This window comes from Oncorhynchus clarkii, chromosome 2 (assembly GCF_045791955.1).
Source record: "Oncorhynchus clarkii lewisi isolate Uvic-CL-2024 chromosome 2, UVic_Ocla_1.0, whole genome shotgun sequence".
Lineage (NCBI taxonomy): Eukaryota > Metazoa > Chordata > Actinopteri > Salmoniformes > Salmonidae > Oncorhynchus > Oncorhynchus clarkii.
The window spans coordinates 97,861,142-97,877,192 of NC_092148.1; positions in this window are offsets into that span (position 1 = coordinate 97,861,142).

Here is a 16,051-nt window from a genome sequence, read left to right on the forward strand (position 1 = left end):
GTAGGAGACCTGACTTGACTATGTTGGAGACCTGACTATGTAGTAGACCTGACCTGACTATGTAGGAGACCTGACCTGACTATGTAGGACACCTGACCAGACTATGTACGAGACCTGACCAGACTATGTAGGAGATCTGACCAGACTATGTAGGAGACCTGACCTGACTATGTAGGAGACCTGACCTGACTATGTAGGAGACCTGACCTGACTATGTAGGAGACCTGACCTGACTATGTAGAGACCTGACCTGACTATGTAGGAGACCTGACCTGACGATGTAGAGACCTGACCTGACTATGTAGGAGACCTGACCTGACTTTGTAGGAGACTTGACCTGACTATGTAGGAGACCTGACCTGACTATGTAGGAGACCTGACCTGACTATGTAGGAGACCTGACCTGACTATGTAGGAGACCTGACATGACTATGTAGGAGACCTGACCTGACTATGTAGAGACCTGACCTGACTATGTAGGAGACCTGACCTGACTATGTAGAGACCTGACCTGACTATGTAGGAGACCTGACCTGACTTTGTAGGAGACCTGACTTGACTATGTTGGAGACCTGACTATGTAGGAGACCTGACCTGACTATGTAGGATACCTGACCTGACAATTTAGGAGACCTGACATGACTATGTAGGAGACCTGACCTGACTATGTAGAGACCTGACCTGACTATGTAGGAGACCTGACCTGACTATGTAGAGACCTGACCTGACTATGTAGGAGACCTGACCTGACTTTGTAGGAGACCTGACTTGACTATGTTGGAGACCTGACTATGTAGTAGACCTGACCTGACTATGTAGGAGACCTGACCTGACTATGTAGGACACCTGACCAGACTATGTACGAGACCTGACCAGACTATGTAGGAGATCTGACCAGACTATGTAGGAGACCTGACCTGACTATGTAGGAGACCTGACCTGACTTTGTAGGAGACCTGACTTGACTATGTTGGAGACCTGACTATGTAGGAGACCTGACCTGACTATGTAGGATACCTGACCTGACAATTTAGGAGACCTGACATGACTATGTAGGAGACCTGACCTGACTATGTAGAGACCTGACCTGACTATGTAGGAGACCTGACCTGACTATGTAGGAGACCTGACCTGACTTTGTAGGAGACCTGACCTGACTTTGTAGGAGACCTGACCTGACTATGTAGGAGACCTGACCTGACTATTTTGGAGACCTGACTATGTAGTAGACCTGACCTGACTATGTAGTAGACCTGACTATGTAGGATACCTGACCTGACTGTGTAGGAGACCTGACCTGACTGTGTAGGAGACCTGACCTGACTATGTAGGAGACCTGACCAGACTATGTAGGAGACCTGACCAGACTATGTAGGAGACCTGACCTGACTTTTTAGGAGACTTGACCTGACTATGTAGGAGACCTGACCTGACTATGTAGGAGACCTGACCTGACTATGTAGGAGACCTGACCTGACTATGTAGGAGACCTGACCTGACTATGTAGGAGACCTGACCTGACTATGTAGGAGACCTGACCTGACTATGTAGAGACCTGACCTGACTATGTAGGAGACCTGACCTGACTTTGTAGGAGACCTGACTTGACTATGTTGGAGACCTGACTATGTAGGAGACCTGACCTGACTATGTAGGATACCTGACCTGACAATTTAGGAGACCTGACATGACTATGTAGAAGACCTGACCTGACTATGTAGAGACCTGACCTGACTATGTAGGAGACCTGACCTGACTATGTAGAGACCTGACCTGACTATGTAGGAGACCTGACCTGACTTTGTAGGAGACCTGACTTGACTATGTTGGAGACCTGACTATGTAGTAGACCTGACCTGACTATGTAGGAGACCTGACCTGACTATGTAGGACACCTGACCAGACTATGTACGAGACCTGACCAGACTATGTAGGAGATCTGACCAGACTATGTAGGAGACCTGACCTGACTATGTAGGAGACCTGACCTGACTATGTAGGAGACCTGACCTGACTATGTAGGAGACCTGACCTGACTATGTAGAGACCTGACCTGACTATGTAGGAGACCTGACCTGACTATGTAGAGACCTGACCTGACTATGTAGGAGACCTGACCTGACTTTGTAGGAGACTTGACCTGACTATGTAGGAGACCTGACCTGACTATGTAGGAGACCTGACCTGACTATGTAGGAGACCTGACATGACTATGTAGGAGACCTGACCTGACTATGTAGAGACCTGACCTGACTATGTAGGAGACCTGACCTGACTATGTAGAGACCTGACCTGACTATGTAGGAGACCTGACCTGACTTTGTAGGAGACCTGACTTGACTATGTTGGAGACCTGACTATGTAGGAGACCTGACCTGACTATGTAGGATACCTGACCTGACAATTTAGGAGACCTGACATGACTATGTAGGAGACCTGACCTGACTATGTAGAGACCTGACCTGACTATGTAGGAGACCTGACCTGACTATGTAGAGACCTGACCTGACTATGTAGGAGACCTGACCTGACTTTGTAGGAGACCTGACTTGACTATGTTGGAGACCTGACTATGTAGTAGACCTGACCTGACTATGTAGGAGACCTGACCTGACTATGTAGGACACCTGACCAGACTATGTACGAGACCTGACCAGACTATGTAGGAGATCTGACCAGACTATGTAGGAGACCTGACCTGACTATGTAGGAGACCTGACCTGACTTTGTAGGAGACCTGACTATGTAGGAGACCTGACCTGACTATGTAGGATACCTGACCTGACAATTTAGGAGACCTGACATGACTATGTAGGAGACCTGACCTGACTATGTAGAGACCTGACCTGACTATGTAGGAGACCTGACCTGACTATGTAGAGACCTGACCTGACTATGTAGGAGACCTGACCTGACTTTGTAGGAGACCTGACTTGACTATGTTGGAGACCTGACTATGTAGTAGACCTGACCTGACTATGTAGGAGACCTGACCTGACTATGTAGGACACCTGACCAGACTATGTACGAGACCTGACCAGACTATGTAGGAGATCTGACCAGACTATGTAGGAGACCTGACCTGACTATGTAGTAGACCTGACCTGACTATGTAGGAGACCTGACCTTACTATGTAGAGACCTGACCTGACTATGTAGGAGACCTGACCTGACTATGTAGAGACCTGACCTGACTATGTAGGAGACCTGACCTGACTTTGTAGGAGACCTGACCTGACTTTGTAGGAGACCTGACTTGACTATGTTGGAGTCCTGACTATGTAGGAGACCTGACCTGACTATGTAGGATACCTGACCTGACAATTTAGGAGACCTGACTTGACTATGTTGGAGACCTGACTATGTAGTAGACCTGACCTGACTATGTAGGAGACCTTACCTGACTATTTTGGAGACCTGACTATGTAGTAGACCTGACCTGACTATGTAGTAGACCTGACTATGTAGGATACCTGACCTGACTGTGTAGGAGACCTGACCTGACTGTGTAGGAGACCTCACCTGACTATGTAGGAGACCTGACCTGTCTATGTAGGAGACCTGACCTGACTTTGTAGGAGACCTGACTTGACTATGTTGGAGACCTGACTATGTAGGAGACCTGACCTGACTATTTAGGAGACCTGACCTGACTATGTAGGAGACCTGACCTGACTATGTAGGAGACCTGACCTGTCTATGTAGTAGACCTTAATAAGTAGTAGACCTGACCTGACTATGTAGGAGACCTGACCTGACTGTGTTAGAGACCTGTCTATGTAGTAGACCTTAATATGTAGGAGACCTGACCTGACTATGTAGGAGACCTGACCTGACTATGTAGTAGACCTTAATATGTAGGAGACCTGACCTGACTATGTAGGAGACCTGACCTGACTTTGTAGGAGACCTGACCTGACTATGTAGGAGACCTGACCTGACTATTTTGGAGACCTGACTATGTAGTAGACCTGACCTGACTATGTAGTAGACCTGACTATGTAGGATACCTGACCTGACTGTGTAGGAGACCTGACCTGACTGTGTAGGAGACCTGACCTGACTATGTAGGAGACCTGACCAGACTATGTAGGAGACCTGACCAGACTATGTAGGAGACCTGACCTGACTTTTTAGGAGACTTGACCTGACTATGTAGGAGACCTGACCTGACTATGTAGGAGACCTGACCTGACTATGTAGGAGACCTGACATGACTATGTAGGAGACCTGACCTGACTATGTAGGAGACCTGACCTGACTATGTAGGAGACCTGACCTGACTATGTAGGAGACCTGACCTGACTTTGTAGGAGACCTGACTTGACTATGTTGGAGACCTGACTATGTAGGAGACCTGACCTGACTATGTAGGATACCTGACCTGACAATTTAGGAGACCTGACATGACTATGTAGGAGACCTGACCTGACTATGTAGAAACCTGACCTGACTATGTAGGAGACCTGACCTGACTATGTAGAGACCTGACCTGACTATGTAGGAGACCTGACCTGACTTTGTAGGAGACCTGACTTGACTATGTTGGAGACCTGACTATGTAGTAGACCTGACCTGACTATGTAGGAGACCTGACCTGACTATGTAGGACACCTGACCAGACTATGTACGAGACCTGACCAGACTATGTAGGAGATCTGACCAGACTATGTAGGAGACCTGACCTGACTATGTAGGAGACCTGACCTGACTTTGTAGGAGACCTGACTTGACTATGTTGGAGACCTGACTATGTAGGAGACCTGACCTGACTATGTAGGATACCTGACCTGACAATTTAGGAGACCTGACATGACTATGTAGGAGACCTGACCTGACTATGTAGAGACCTGACCTGACTATGTAGGAGACCTGACCTGACTATGTAGAGACCTGACCTGACTATGTAGGAGACCTGACCTGACTTTGTAGGAGACCTGACTTGACTATGTTGGAGACCTGACTATGTAGTAGACCTGACCTGACTATGTAGGAGACCTGACCTGACTATGTAGGACACCTGACCAGACTATGTACGAGACCTGACCAGACTATGTAGGAGATCTGACCAGACTATGTAGGAGACCTGACCTGACTATGTAGTAGACCTGACCTGACTATGTAGGAGACCTGACCTTACTATGTAGAGACCTGACCTGACTATGTAGGAGACCTGACCTGACTATGTAGAGACCTGACCTGACTATGTAGGAGACCTGACCTGACTTTGTAGGAGACCTGACCTGACTTTGTAGGAGACCTGACTTGACTATGTTGGAGTCCTGACTATGTAGGAGACCTGACCTGACTATGTAGGATACCTGACCTGACAATTTAGGAGACCTGACTTGACTATGTTGGAGACCTGACTATGTAGTAGACCTGACCTGACTATGTAGGAGACCTTACCTGACTATTTTGGAGACCTGACTATGTAGTAGACCTGACCTGACTATGTAGTAGACCTGACTATGTAGGATACCTGACCTGACTGTGTAGGAGACCTGACCTGACTGTGTAGGAGACCTCACCTGACTATGTAGGAGACCTGACCTGTCTATGTAGGAGACCTGACCTGACTTTGTAGGAGACCTGACTTGACTATGTTGGAGACCTGACTATGTAGGAGACCTGACCTGACTATTTAGGAGACCTGACCTGACTATGTAGGAGACCTGACCTGTCTATGTAGTAGACCTTAATAAGTAGTAGACCTGACCTGACTATGTAGGAGACCTGACCTGACTGTGTTAGAGACCTGTCTATGTAGTAGACCTTAATATGTAGGAGACCTGACCTGACTATGTAGGAGACCTGACCTGACTATGTAGTAGACCTTAATATGTAGGAGACCTGACCTGACTATGTAGGAGACCTGACCTGACTTTGTAGGAGACCTGACCTGACTATGTAGGAGACCTGACCTGACTATTTTGGAGACCTGACTATGTAGTAGACCTGACCTGACTATGTAGTAGACCTGACTATGTAGGATACCTGACCTGACTGTGTAGGAGACCTGACCTGACTGTGTAGGAGACCTGACCTGACTATGTAGGAGACCTGACCAGACTATGTAGGAGACCTGACCAGACTATGTAGGAGACCTGACCTGACTTTTTAGGAGACTTGACCTGACTATGTAGGAGACCTGACCTGACTATGTAGGAGACCTGACCTGACTATGTAGGAGACCTGACATGACTATGTAGGAGACCTGACCTGACTATGTAGGAGACCTGACCTGACTATGTAGGAGACCTGACCTGACTATGTAGGAGACCTGACCTGACTTTGTAGGAGACCTGACTTGACTATGTTGGAGACCTGACTATGTAGGAGACCTGACCTGACTATGTAGGATACCTGACCTGACAATTTAGGAGACCTGACATGACTATGTAGAAGACCTGACCTGACTATGTAGAGACCTGACCTGACTATGTAGGAGACCTGACCTGACTATGTAGAGACCTGACCTGACTATGTAGGAGACCTGACCTGACTTTGTAGGAGACCTGACTTGACTATGTTGGAGACCTGACTATGTAGTAGACCTGAACTGACTATGTAGGAGACCTGACCTGACTATGTAGGACACCTGACCAGACTATGTACGAGACCTGACCAGACTATGTAGGAGATCTGACCAGACTATGTAGGAGACCTGACCTGACTATGTAGGAGACCTGACCTGACTATGTAGGAGACCTGACCTGACTATGTAGGAGACCTGACCTGACTATGTAGAGACCTGACCTGACTATGTAGGAGACCTGACCTGACTATGTAGAGACCTGACCTGACTATGTAGGAGACCTGACCTGACTTTGTAGGAGACTTGACCTGACTATGTAGGAGACCTGACCTGACTATGTAGGAGACCTGACCTGACTATGTAGGAGACCTGACATGACTATGTAGGAGACCTGACCTGACTATGTAGAGACCTGACCTGACTATGTAGGAGACCTGACCTGACTATGTAGAGACCTGACCTGACTATGTAGGAGACCTGACCTGACTTTGTAGGAGACCTGACTTGACTATGTTGGAGACCTGACTATGTAGGAGACCTGACCTGACTATGTAGGATACCTGACCTGACAATTTAGGAGACCTGACATGACTATGTAGGAGACCTGACCTGACTATGTAGAGACCTGACCTGACTATGTAGGAGACCTGACCTGACTATGTAGAGACCTGACCTGACTATGTAGGAGACCTGACCTGACTTTGTAGGAGACCTGACTTGACTATGTTGGAGACCTGACTATGTAGTAGACCTGACCTGACTATGTAGGAGACCTGACCTGACTATGTAGGACACCTGACCAGACTATGTACGAGACCTGACCAGACTATGTAGGAGATCTGACCAGACTATGTAGGAGACCTGACCTGACTATGTAGGAGACCTGACCTGACTATGTAGGAGACCTGACCTTACTATGTAGAGACCTGACCTGACTATGTAGGAGACCTGACCTGACTATGTAGAGACCTGACCTGACTATGTAGGAGACCTGACCTGACTTTGTAGGAGACCTGACCTGACTTTGTTGGAGACCTGACTTGACTATGTTGGAGTCCTGACTATGTAGGAGACCTGACCTGACTATGTAGGATACCTGACCTGACAATTTAGGAGACCTGACTTGACTATGTTGGAGACCTGACTATGTAGTAGACCTGACCTGACTATGTAGGAGACCTTACCTGACTATTTTGGAGACCTGACTATGTAGTAGACCTGACCTGACTATGTAGTAGACCTGACTATGTAGGATACCTGACCTGACTGTGTAGGAGACCTGACCTGACTGTGTAGGAGACCTCACCTGACTATGTAGGAGACCTGACCTGTCTATGTAGGAGACCTGACCTGACTTTGTAGGAGACCTGACTTGACTATGTTGGAGACCTGACTATGTAGGAGACCTGACCTGACTATTTAGGAGACCTGACCTGACTATGTAGGAGACCTGACCTGACTATGTAGGAGACCTGACCTGTCTATGTAGTAGACCTTAATAAGTAGTAGACCTGACCTGACTATGTAGGAGACCTGACCTGACTGTGTTAGAGACCTGTCTATGTAGTAGACCTTAATATGTAGGAGACCTGACCTGACTATGTAGGAGACCTGACCTGACTATGTAGTAGACCTTAATATGTAGGAGACCTGACCTGACTATGTAGGAGACCTGACCTGACTTTGTAGGAGACCTGACCTGACTTTGTAGGAGACCTGACTTGACTATGTTGGAGTCCAGACTATGTAGGAGACCTGACCTGACTATGTAGGATACCTGACCTGACAATTTAGGAGACCTGACTTGACTCTGTTGGAGACCTGACTATGTAGTAGACCTGACCTGACTATGTAGGAGACCTTACCTGACTATTTTGGAGACCTGACTATGTAGTAGACCTGACCTGACTATGTAGTAGACCTGACTATGTAGGATATCTGACCTGACTGTGTAGGAGACCTGACCTGACTGTGTAGGAGACCTCACCTGACTATGTAGGAGACCTGACCTGTCTATGTAGTAGACCTGACCTGACTATGTAGGAGACCTGACCTGACTATTTAGGAGACCTGACCTGACTATGTAGGAGACCTGACCTGACTATGTAGGAGACCTGACCTGTCTATGTAGTAGACCTTAATAAGTAGTAGACCTGACCTGACTATGTAGGAGACCTGACCTGACTGTGTTAGAGACCTGTCTATGTAGTAGACCTTAATATGTAGGAGACCTGACCTGACTATGTAGGAGACCTGACCTGACTATGTAGTAGACCTTAATATGTAGGAGACCTGACCTGACTATGTAGGAGACCTGACCTGACTATTTAGGAGACCTGACCTGACTATGTAGGAGACCTGACCTGACTATGTAGAGACCTGACCTGACTATGTAGAAGACCTGACCTGACTATGTAGAGACCTGACCTGACTGTGTTAGAGACCTGTCTATGTAGTAGACCTTAATATGTAGGAGACCTGACCTGACTATGTAGGAGACCTGACCTGACTATGTAGTAGACCTTAATATGTAGGAGACCTGACCTGACTATGTAGGAGACCTGACCTGACTTTGTAGGAGACCTGACCTGACTTTGTAGGAGACCTGACTTGACTATGTTGGAGTCCAGACTATGTAGGAGACCTGACCTGACTATGTAGGATACCTGACCTGACAATTTAGGAGACCTGACTTGACTCTGTTGGAGACCTGACTATGTAGTAGACCTGACCTGACTATGTAGGAGACCTTACCTGACTATTTTGGAGACCTGACTATGTAGTAGACCTGACCTGACTATGTAGTAGACCTGACTATGTAGGATATCTGACCTGACTGTGTAGGAGACCTGACCTGACTGTGTAGGAGACCTCACCTGACTATGTAGGAGACCTGACCTGTCTATGTAGTAGACCTGACCTGACTATGTAGGAGACCTGACCTGACTATTTAGGAGACCTGACCTGACTATGTAGGAGACCTGACCTGACTATGTAGGAGACCTGACCTGTCTATGTAGTAGACCTTAATAAGTAGTAGACCTGACCTGACTATGTAGGAGACCTGACCTGACTGTGTTAGAGACCTGTCTATGTAGTAGACCTTAATATGTAGGAGACCTGACCTGACTATGTAGGAGACCTGACCTGACTATGTAGTAGACCTTAATATGTAGGAGACCTGACCTGACTATGTAGGAGACCTGACCTGACTATTTAGGAGACCTGACCTGACTATGTAGGAGACCTGACCTGACTATGTAGAGACCTGACCTGACTATGTAGAAGACCTGACCTGACTATGTAGAGACCTGACCTGACTATGTAGGAGACCTGACCTGACTTTGTAGGAGACCTGACTTGACTATGTTGGAGACCTGACTATGCAGGATACCTGACCTGACTATGTAGGATACCTGACCTGACAATTTAGGAGACCTGACTTGACTATGTTGGAGACCTGACTATGTAGTAGACCTGACATGACTATGTAGTAGACCTGACCTGACTATGTAGGAGACCTGACCTGACTATTCTGGAGACCTTAATATGTAGTAGACCTGACCTGACTATGTAGTAGACCTGACTATGTAGGATACCTGACCTGACTGTGTAGGAGACCTGACCTGACTGTGTAGGAGACCTGACCTGACTATGTAGGAGACCTGACCTGTCTATGTAGTAGACCTGACCTGACTATGTAGGAGACCTGACCTGACTATTTAGGAGACCTGACCTGACTATGTAGGAGACCTGACCTGACTATGTAGGAGACCTGACCTGTCTATGTAGTAGACCTTAATATGTAGGAGACCTGACCTGACTATGTAGGAGACCTGACCTGACTATGTAGTAGACCTTAATATGTAGGAGACCTGACCTGACTATGTAGGAGACCTGACCTGACTATGTAGGAGACCTGACGTGACTATGTAGTAGACCTGACCTGACTATGTAGGAGAATTGACCTGACTATGTAGGAAACCTGACCAGACTATGTAGGAGACCTGCCCAGACTATGTAGGAGACCTGACCTGACTTTTTATGAGACCTGACCTGACTATGTAGGAGACCTGACCTGACTATGTAGGAGACCTGACCTGACTATGTAGGAGACCTGACCTGACTATGTAGGAGACCTGACCTGACTATGTAGAGACCTGCCCTGACTATGTAGGAGACCTGACCTGATTATGTAGAGACCTGACCTGACTATGTAGGAGACCTGACCTGACTTTGTAGGAGACCTGACCTGACTTTGTAGGAGACCTGACTTGACTATGTTGGAGACCTGACTATGTAGGAGACCTGACCTGACTATGTAGGATACCTGACCTGACAATTTAGGAGACCTGACTTGACTATGTTGGAGACCTGACTATGTAGTAGACCTGACATGACTATGTAGTAGACCTGACCTGACTATGTAGGAGACCTTACCTGACTATTTTGGAGACCTGACTATGTAGTAGACCTGACCTGACTATGTAGTAGACCTGACTATGTAGGATACCTGACCTAACTGTGTAGGAGACCTGACCTGACTGTGTAGGAGACCTCACCTGACTATGTAGGAGACCTGACCTGTCTATGTAGTATACCTGACCTGACTATGTAGGAGACCTGACCTGACTATTTAGGAGACCTGACCTGACTATGTAGGAGACCTGACCTGACTATGTAGGAGACCTGACCTGTCTATGTAGTAGACCTTAATAAGTAGTAGACCTGACCTGACTATGTAGGAGACCTGACCTGACTGTGTTAGAGACCTGACTATGTAGGAGACCTGACCTGACTATGTAGGAGACCTGACCTGTCTATGTAGTAGACCTTAATATGTAGGAGACCTGACCTGACTATGTAGGAGACCTGACCTGACTATGTAGTAGACCTTAATATGTAGGAGACCTGACCTGACTATGTAGTAGACCTGACCTGACTATTTAGGAGACCTGACCTGACTATGTAGGACACCTGACCTGACTATGTAGGACACCTGACCAGACTATGTAGGAGATCTGACCAGACTATGTAGGAAACCTGACCAGACTATGTAGGAGACCTGACCAGACTATGTAGGAGACCTCACCAGACTATGTAGGAGACCTGACCAGACTATGTAGGAGACCTGACCAGACTATGTAGGAGACCTGACCAGACTATGTAGGAGACCTGACCTGACTATGAAGGAGACCTGACCTGACTATGTTGGAGATCTGACTATGTAGGAGACCTGACCTGACTGTGTTAGAGACCTGACTATGTAGGAGACCTGACCTGACTATGTAGGAGACCTGACCTGTCTATGTAGTAGACCTTAATATGTAGGAGACCTGACCTGACAATGTAGGAGACCTGACCTGACTATGTAGTAGACCTTAATATGTAGGAGACCTGACCTGACTATGTAGTAGACCTGACCTGACTATGTAGGAGACCTGACCTGACTATGTAGGACACCTGACCTGACTATGTAGGACACCTGACCAGACTATGTAGGAGATCTGACCAGACTATGTAGGAAACCTGACCAGACTATGTAGGAGACCTGACCAGACTATGTAGGAGACCTCACCAGACTATGTAGGAGACTTGACCAGACTATGTAGGAGACCTGACCAGACTATGTAGGAGACCTGACCAGACTATGTAGGAGACCTGACCTGACTATGTAGGAGACCTGACCTGACTATGTTGGAGATCTGACTATGTAGGAGACCTGACCTGACTTTTTAGGAGACCTGACCTGACTATTTAGGAGACCTGACCTGACTATGTAGGAGACCTTACCTGACTATGTAGGAGACCTGACCTGACTATGTTGGAGATCTGACTATGTAGGAGACCTGACCTGACTTTTTAGGAGACCTGACCTGACTATTTAGGAGACCTGACCTGACTATGTAGGAGACCTGACAATGTAGGAGACCTGACCTGACTTTTTAGAGGACCTGACCTGACAATTTAGGAGACCTGACCTGACTATTTAGGAGACCTGACCTGACTATGTAGGAGACCTGACTATGTAGAGACCTGACTCTTTAGGAGACCTGATCTGACTCTTTAGGATACCTGACCTGACTCTTTAGGAGACCTGACCTGACTCTTTAGGAGACCTGACCTGACTCTTTAGGATACCTGACATGACTATGTAGGAGACCTGACCTGACTATTTTGGAGACCTGACCTGACTATGTAGGAGACCTGACCTGACTATGAGGTAGACCTGACCTGACTACGAGGTAGACCTGACCTGACTATGTAGGAGACCTGACCTGACTACGAAGTAGACCTTAATATGTAGGAGACCTGACTGTGTTAGAGACCTGAATATGTAGGAGACCTGACCTGACTATGTAGGAGACCTGACCTGACCATGTAGGAGACATGACCTGACTATGTAGGAGACCTGACCTGACTACGAAGTAGACCTTAATATGTAGGAGACCTGACCTGACTATTTAGGAGGGCTGACTGTGTTAGAGACCTGAATATGTAGGAGACCTGACCTGACTATGTAGGAGACCTGACCTGACTATTTAGGAGACATGACCTGACTATGTAGGAGACCTATCCTGACTACGAAGTAGACCTTAATATGTAGGAGACCTGACCTGACTATTTAGGAGACCTGACTGTGTTAGAGACCTGAATATGTAGGAGACCTGACCTGACTATGTAGGAGACCTGACCTGACTATGTAGGAGACCTGACTACGAAGTAGACCAGACCTGACTATGTAGGAGACCTGACATGACTGTGTAGGAGACCTGACCTGACTATTGAGGAGACCTGACCTGACTATTGAGGAGACCTGACCTGACTATTGAGTGGACCTGACCTGACTATGTAGGAGACCTGACTATGTAGAATACCTGACCTGACTCTTTAGGAGACCTGACCTGACTAGGTAGGAGACCTGACCTGACTATGTAGTAGACCTTAATATGTAGGAGACCTGACCTGACTATGTAGGAGACCTGACCTGACTATTTAGGAGACCTGACCTGACTATGTAGGAGACCTGACCTGACTATGTAGAGACCTGACCTGACTATGTAGAAGACCTGACCTGACTATGTAGAGACCTGACCTGACTATGTAGGAGACCTGACCTGACTTTGTAGGAGACCTGACTTGACTATGTTGGAGACCTGACTATGCAGGATACCTGACCTGACTATGTAGGATACCTGACCTGACAATTTAGGAGACCTGACTTGACTATGTTGGAGACCTGACTATGTAGTAGACCTGACATGACTATGTAGTAGACCTGACCTGACTATGTAGGAGACCTGACCTGACTATTCTGGAGACCTTAATATGTAGTAGACCTGACCTGACTATGTAGTAGACCTGACTATGTAGGATACCTGACCTGACTGTGTAGGAGACCTGACCTGACTGTGTAGGAGACCTGACCTGACTATGTAGGAGACCTGACCTGTCTATGTAGTAGACCTGACCTGACTATGTAGGAGACCTGACCTGACTATTTAGGAGACCTGACCTGACTATGTAGGAGACCTGACCTGACTATGTAGGAGACCTGACCTGTCTATGTAGTAGACCTTAATATGTAGGAGACCTGACCTGACTATGTAGGAGACCTGACCTGACTATGTAGTAGACCTTAATATGTAGGAGACCTGACCTGACTATGTAGGAGACCTGACCTGACTATTTAGGAGACCTGACGTGACTATGTAGTAGACCTGACCTGACTATGTAGGAGAATTGACCTGACTATGTAGGAAACCTGACCAGACTATGTAGGAGACCTGCCCAGACTATGTAGGAGACCTGACCTGACTTTTTATGAGACCTGACCTGACTATGTAGGAGACCTGACCTGACTATGTAGGAGACCTGACCTGACTATGTAGGAGACCTGACCTGACTATGTAGGAGACCTGACCTGACTATGTAGAGACCTGCCCTGACTATGTAGGAGACCTGACCTGATTATGTAGAGACCTGACCTGACTATGTAGGAGACCTGACCTGACTTTGTAGGAGACCTGACCTGACTTTGTAGGAGACCTGACCTGACAATTTAGGAGACCTGACTTGACTATGTTGGAGACCTGACTATGTAGTAGACCTGACATGACTATGTAGTAGACCTGACCTGACTATGTAGGAGACCTTACCTGACTATTTTGGAGACCTGACTATGTAGTAGACCTGACCTGACTATGTAGTAGACCTGACTATGTAGGATACCTGACCTAACTGTGTAGGAGACCTGACCTGACTGTGTAGGAGACCTCACCTGACTATGTAGGAGACCTGACCTGTCTATGTAGTATACCTGACCTGACTATGTAGGAGACCTGACCTGACTATTTAGGAGACCTGACCTGACTATGTAGGAGACCTGACCTGACTATGTAGGAGACCTGACCTGTCTATGTAGTAGACCTTAATAAGTAGTAGACCTGACCTGACTATGTAGGAGACCTGACCTGACTGTGTTAGAGACCTGACTATGTAGGAGACCTGACCTGACTATGTAGGAGACCTGACCTGTCTATGTAGTAGACCTTAATATGTAGGAGACCTGACCTGACTATGTAGGAGACCTGACCTGACTATGTAGTAGACCTTAATATGTAGGAGACCTGACCTGACTATGTAGTAGACCTGACCTGACTATTTAGGAGACCTGACCTGACTATGTAGGACACCTGACCTGACTATGTAGGACACCTGACCAGACTATGTAGGAGATCTGACCAGACTATGTAGGAAACCTGACCAGACTATGTAGGAGACCTGACCAGACTATGTAGGAGACCTCACCAGACTATGTAGGAGACCTGACCAGACTATGTAGGAGACCTGACCAGACTATGTAGGAGACCTGACCAGACTATGTAGGAGACCTGACCTGACTATGAAGGAGATCTGACTATGTAGGAGACCTGACCTGACTGTGTTAGAGACCTGACTATGTAGGAGACCTGACCTGACTATGTAGGAGACCTGACCTGTCTATGTAGTAGACCTTAATATGTAGGAGACCTGACCTGACTATGTAGGAGACCTGACCTGACTATGTAGTAGACCTTAATATGTAGGAGACCTGACCTGACTATGTAGTAGACCTGACCTGACTATGTAGGAGACCTGACCTGACTATGTAGGACACCTGACCTGACTATGTAGGACACCTGACCAGACTATGTAGGAGATCTGACCAGACTATGTAGGAAACCTGACCAGACTATGTAGGAGACCTGACCAGACTATGTAGGAGACCTCACCAGACTATGTAGGAGACTTGACCAGACTATGTAGGAGACCTGACCAGACTATGTAGGAGACCTGACCAGACTATGTAGGAGACCTGACCTGACTATGTAGGAGACCTGACCTGACTATGTTGGAGATCTGACTATGTAGGAGACCTGACCTGACTTTTTAGGAGACCTGACCTGACTATTTAGGAGACCTGACCTGTCTATGTAGGAGACCTTACCTGACTATGTAGGAGACCTGACC